Here is a 6,692-nt window from a genome sequence, read left to right on the forward strand (position 1 = left end):
TGCTAAGCGCGTTAGCCATAGAAGTAGAAGTAATCGTTGGCGTGACAACTTCATAAAGACACAATGATGGAGATCATGATGATGGAGATCATGGTGTCATGCCGGTGACGAAGATGATCATGGTGCCCCGAAGATGGAGATCAAAGGAGCAGAATGATATTGGCCATATCATGTCACTATTTGATTGCATGTGATGTTTATCATGTTATGCATCTTATTTGCTTAGAACGACGGTAGTAAGTAAGATGATCCCTCACTAAAATTTCAAAAGACGTGTTCCCCCTAACTGTGCACCGTTGCGAAGGTTCGTTGTTTCGAAGCACCACATGATGATCGGGTGTGATAGATTCTAACGTTCGAATACAACGGGTGTTGACGAGCCTAGCATGTACTGACATGGCCTCGGAACACATGCGAAACACTTAGGTTGACTTGACGAGCCTAGCATGTACAGACATGGCCTCGGAACACAAGAGACCGAAAGGTCGAACATGAGTCGTATAGTAGATACGATCAACATGGTGATGTTCACTGATGATGACTAGTCCGTCTCACGTGATGATCGGACACGGCCTAGTTTGACTCAGATCATGTATCACTTAGATGACTAGAGGGATGTCTATCTGAGTGGGAGTTCATTAATCAGATGAACTTCATTATCATGAACATAGTCAAAAGGTCTTGGCAACTTATGTCATGCACTTTAGTTCTACTGTTTAAGATATGTTCCTAGAGAAAATTTAGTTGAAAGTTGATAGTAGCAATTATGCGGACTGGGTTCGTAAACTGAGGATTGTCCTCATTGCTGCACAGAAGGCTTATGTCCTTAATGCACCGCTCGGCGTGCTGAACCTCAGTGTCGTCTGTAGATGTTGCGAAACATCTGACATACACGTTTTGATGACTACGTGATAGTTCTAATGGTTTAGAATTGTGGCACCAAAGACGTTTGTGAAACGTCGCAGAACATATGAGATGTTCCGAAGACTGAAATTGGGATTTCATACTAGTGCCCACGTCAAGAGGTATGAGACCTCTGACAAGTTTCTTAAGCCTGCAAACTAAGGGAGAAAAGCTCAATCGTTGAGCATGTGCTCAGATTGTCTGAGTACTACAATCACTTGAATCGAGTGGGAGTTAATCTCCCAGATGAGATAGTGATGGTTCTCCATAGTCACTGCCACCAAGCTAGTAGAGCTTCGTGATGAACTATAACATATCAGGGATAGTTATGATGATCCTTGAGCTATTCGCGATGTTTGACACCGCGAAAGTAGAAATCAAGAAGGAGCATCAATTGTTGATGGTTAGTAAAACCACTGGTTTCTAGAAGGGCGAGGGCAAAAGGGACACTTCATGAAACAACAAATCGTTTGCTGCTCTAGTGAAGAATCCCAAGGTTGGACCCAAACCCGAGACTAAGTGCTTCTGTAATGAGAGGAACGGTCACTGAAGCAGTACTACCCTAGATACTTGGTAGATGAGAAGGCAGGCAAGGTCGACAGAAGTATATAGGATATACATTATATGAATGTGTACTTTACTAGTACTCCTAGCAGCACCAGGGTATTAGATACCGGTTCGGTTGCTAAGTGTTAGCAACTCGAAATAAAAGCTGCGGAATAAACGGAGACTAGCTAAAGGTGAGATGACGATATGTGTTGGAAGTGTTTCCAAGGTTGATGTGATCAAGCATCGCATGCTCCCTCTATCATCGAGATTTGGTGTTTGCGTTGAGCATGATTGGATTATGTTTATCGCAATACGGTTATTCATTTAAGGAGAATAACGGTTACTCTGTTTATTTGAATAATACCTTCAATGGTCTTGCACCTAAAATGAATCTCGATCGTAGTGATACACATGTTCATGCCAAAAGTAATGATAGTACCACATACTTGTGGCACTGCTATTTGAGTCATATTAGGATAAAACGCATGAAGAAGCTCCATGTAGATGGATCTTTGGACTCACTCGTTTTTGAAAAGATTGAGACATGCGAACCATGTCTATTGGTATATATGCATGAAGAAACTCCATGCAGATGGATCGTTTGGACTCACTTGATTTTGAATCACTTGACACATGCAAATCATACCACATGGGCAAGATGACTGAAAGTCCTCGTTTTCAGTAAGATGGAACAAGAGAGCAACTTATTGGAAGTAATACATTTTGATGTATGCAGTCCAATGAGTGCTGAGGCATGCAGTGGATATCGTTATGTTCTTACTTCACAGATGATTTGAGTAGATGCTGAGTGTATTTACTTGATGAAACACAAGTCTGAATTATTGAAAGGTTCAAGTAGTTTCAGAGTGAAATTGAAGATCGTCGTGACAAGAGGATAAAATGTCTGTGATATGATCATAGAGATGAGTATCTGAGTTATGAGTTTGGCACACAATTGAGACATTGTGGAAAGTGTTTCACAATTAATACTGCCTGGAACACCATAGTGTGATGGTGTGTCTGGACATCATAGCTGCACCCTATTGGATATGGTGCATACCATGATGTTTCTTATCGAATTACCACTATCGTTTATGGGTTAGGCATTAGAGACAACCGCATTCACTTTAAAAGGGGCACCACGCAATTCCGTTGAGACGACACCGTTTAGAGAAACCTGAGTTGTCGTTTCTTAAAAGTTTGGGGTTGCGATGCTTATGTGAAAAAGTTTCAGGCTGATAAGCTCGAACCTAAAGCAGATAAATGCATCTTCATAGAAAACCCAAAACAGTTGGGTATGCCTCCTATTTCAGATCTGGAAGCAAAAGTAATTGATTCTGAGAACGAGTCCTTTCTCGTGGAAAAGTTTCTCTCGAAAGAATTGAGTGGGAGGATGGTGGAGACTTGATAAGGTTATTGAACCGTCACTTCGACTAGTGTATAGCAGGGCACAAGAAGTTGTTTCCTGTGGCACCTACACCAATTGAAGTGGAAGCTTATGATAGTGATCATGAAACTTCGGATCAAGTCACTACCAAACCTCGTAGGACGACGAGGATGCGTAATACTTCAGAGTAGTACGTGATCCTATCTTGAAAGTCATGTTGTTAGACAACAATGAACCTACGAGCTATGGAGAAGCGATGGTGGGCCCATATTCCGACAAATGGTTAGAAGCCATGAAATCCGAGATAAATGGATCTTTGAGAAGAAGACGGACGTGGACGGTAATGTTACCGTCTATGAAGCTCGACTTGTGGCAAAGAGTATTTCCACAAGTTCAAGGAGTTGACTACGATGAGATTTTCTCATCAGTAGCGATGCTTAAGTCCGTCGGAATCATGTTAGCATTAGCTGCATTTGTGAAATCTGGCAGATGGATGTCAAAACAAGTTTCCTTACCAGTTTTCGTAAGGAAAGGTTGTATGTGATACAATCAGAAAGGTTTTTGTCAATCCTAAGGATGCTAAAAGGTATGCTAGCTCCAGCGATCCTTCTAAGGACTGGAGTAAGCATCTCGGAGTTGGAATGTACGCTTTGATGAGATGATCAAAGATTTTGGGTTTATACAAAGTTTATGAGAAACTTGTATTTACAATAAAGTGAGTGGGAGCACTACAACATTTCTGATAAGTATATGTGAATGACATATTGTTGATCCGAAATGATGTAGAATTTCTGGAAAGCATAAAGGGTTGTTTGAAAGGAGTTTTTCAAAGGAAGACCTGGATAAAGCTACTTACATATTGGGCAACAAGATCTATAGAGATAGATCAAGACGCCTGATGATACTTTCAAAGAACGCACACCTTGACATGATTTTGAAAGAGTTCAAAATAGATCAACAAAGAAGGAGTTCTTGGCTGTGTTACAAGGTGTGAGTATTGAGTAAGACTCAAGACCTGACCACAGCAGAAGAGAGAGAAAGGACGAAGGTCGTCCCCTATGCTTTAGACGTAGGCTCTACAGTATGCTATGCTGTGTACCGCACATGAAGTGTGCCTTGCCATGAGTTGGTCAAGGGGTACAATAGCGATCCGGGAATGGATCACATGACAGCGGTCGAACTTATCCTTAGTATCTAGTGGACTAAGGAATTTTCTTGATTATGGAGGTGAAAAGGAGTTCGTCGTAAAGGGTTATGTCGATGCGAACTTTGACACTAATCCGGATGACTCTGAGTAGTAAACCGGATTCTTATAGTAGAGCAATTATTTATGGCTCCAAGTAGCGCGTGGTAGCATCCACAAGATGACATAGATATTCGTAAAGCACACATGGATCTGAAAGGTTCAGACCCGTTGACTAATAACCTCTCTCACAAGCATAACATGATCAAACCAGAACTCACTGAGTGTTAATCACATAGTGATGTGAACTAGATTGTTGACTCTAGTAAACTCTTTAGATGTTGGTCACATGGTGATGTGACCTGTGAGTGTTAATCACATGGTGATGTGAACTAGATTATTGACTCTAGTGCAAGTGGGAGACTGTTGGAAATATGCCCTAGAGGCAATAATAAATTGGTTATTATTATATTTCCTTATTCATGATAATCGTTTATTATCCATGCTAGAATTGTATTGATAGGAAACTCAAATACATGTGTGGATACATAGACAACACCATGTCCCTAGTAAGCCTCTAGTTGACTAGCTCATTGATCAATAGATGGTTACGGTTTCCTGACCATGGACATTGGATGTCGTTGATAACGGGATCACATCATTAGGAGAATGATGTGATGGACAAGACCCAATCCTAAGCCTAGCACAAGATCGTGTAGTTCGTTTGCTCAGAGCTTTTCTAATGTCAAGTATCATTTCCTTAGACCATGAGATTGTGCAACTCCCGGATACCGTAGGAATGCTTTGGGTGTACCAAACGTCACAACGTAACTGGGTGGCTATAAAGGTGCACTACAGGTATCTCCGAAAGTGTCTGTTGGGTTGGCACGAATCGAGACTGGGATTTGTCACTCCGTGTAAATGGAGAGGTATCTCTGGGCCCACTCGGTAGGACATCATCATAATGTGCACAATGTGACCAAGGAGTTGATCACGGGATGATGTGTTACGGAACGAGTAAAGAGACTTGCCGGTAACGAGATTGAACAAGGTATCGGGATGCCGACGATCGAATCTCGGGCAAGTACTATACCAGTTGAGAAAGGGAATTGTATACGGGATTGATTGAATCCTCGACATCGTGGTTCATCCGATGAGATCATCGGGGAGCATGTGGGAGCCAACATGGGTATCCAGATCCCGCTGTTGGTTATTGACCGGAGATCGTCTCGGCCATGTCTGCGTGTCTCCCGAACCCGTAGGGTCTACACACTTAAGGTTCGGTGACGCTAGGGTTATAGAGATATTAGTATGCGGTAACCCGAAAGTTGTTCGGAGTCCCGGATGAGATCCCAGACGTCACGAGGAGTTCCGGAATGGTCCGGAGGTAAAGATTTATATATGGGAAGTCTTATTTTGGTCGCCGAAAAAGTTTCGCACTTTATCGGTATTGTATCGGGAGTGCCGAAAGGGGTCCGGGGGTCCACCAGCCCCGGGGGGCCACATGGGCTGTAGGGGGTGCGCCTTGGCCTATATGGGCCAAGGGAACCAGCCCCAAGAGGCCCATGCGCCAAGAGATAAGAAAAAAAGGGAGAGTCCTAAAGGGGGAAGGCACCTCCGAGGTGCCTTGGGGAGGAAGGACTCCTCCCTGGCCGCACCCTTCCTTGGAGGAAGGGCCAAGGCTGCGCCCCCCTCTCCCTTGGCCCTATATATAGTGGGGGGAAGGGAGGGCAGCAATACCTAAGCCCTGGCGCCTCCCTCTCCCTCCCGTGACACATCTCCCTCCTCCCGCAGCGCTTGGCGAAGCCCTGTTGGAATCCCGCTACTTCCACCACCACGCCGTCGTGCTGCTGGATCTCCATCAACCTCTCCTTCCCCTTGCTGGATCAAGAAGGAGGAGACGTCGCTGCTCCGTACGTGTGTTGAACGCGGAGGTGCCGTCCGTTCGGCGCTAGGATCATCGGTGATTTGGATCACGACGAGTATGACTCCATCAACCCCGTTCTTTGAACGCTTCCGCTCGCGATCTACAAGGGTATGTAGATGCACTCCTTCCCTCTTGATGCTAGTAAACTCCATAGATTGATCTTGGTGATGAGTAGAAAATTTTGAATTTCTGCTACGTTCCCCAACACACATGTCATACTCTCACAGGGGACCATGCCCACCTGTGTCATCCCCTTTTCCCTCTGTTTATCATTTTTGTTTATTACATTTTTCCAGCATATTCCATTTCAGGCAGAGAGCATCTATCCTTTTCAGGCAAGTCCAGTTCTGGACATTCCATTTATGGAAATTTGCCATATCTGTTTAATTCCATATTAGGTAGGTTCTAACTTAATGCATTTGTGGTTATTTTTCTACTGCAACATAGACATATTATATATGTTTTGGGGGTAGAAAAATCCCACCAATCCAGTGGTTGCATTAGTTTCATCATTTGAGCAAGTTTGCACAGATGTCATTTTACATCACGTTGCTGTTTTGGCATTTATGTGGATAATTATGCATATATGATATGTGATAACTTTGTACATGAACATGCTCCTTTACATGCCATATTATTGCTAGAATTTGTTTCATGCTATGAAATGCATTGTATTGAGTGCAACAAGCTTGCAAACATGCCTACTCAAATCTGTTTCTACCATGTCATGCTTATTTTGCTAA

The sequence above is a fragment of the Triticum aestivum genome, chromosome 6D (genome assembly GCF_018294505.1).
Source record: "Triticum aestivum cultivar Chinese Spring chromosome 6D, IWGSC CS RefSeq v2.1, whole genome shotgun sequence".
Classification (NCBI taxonomy): Eukaryota; Viridiplantae; Streptophyta; class Magnoliopsida; order Poales; family Poaceae; genus Triticum; species Triticum aestivum.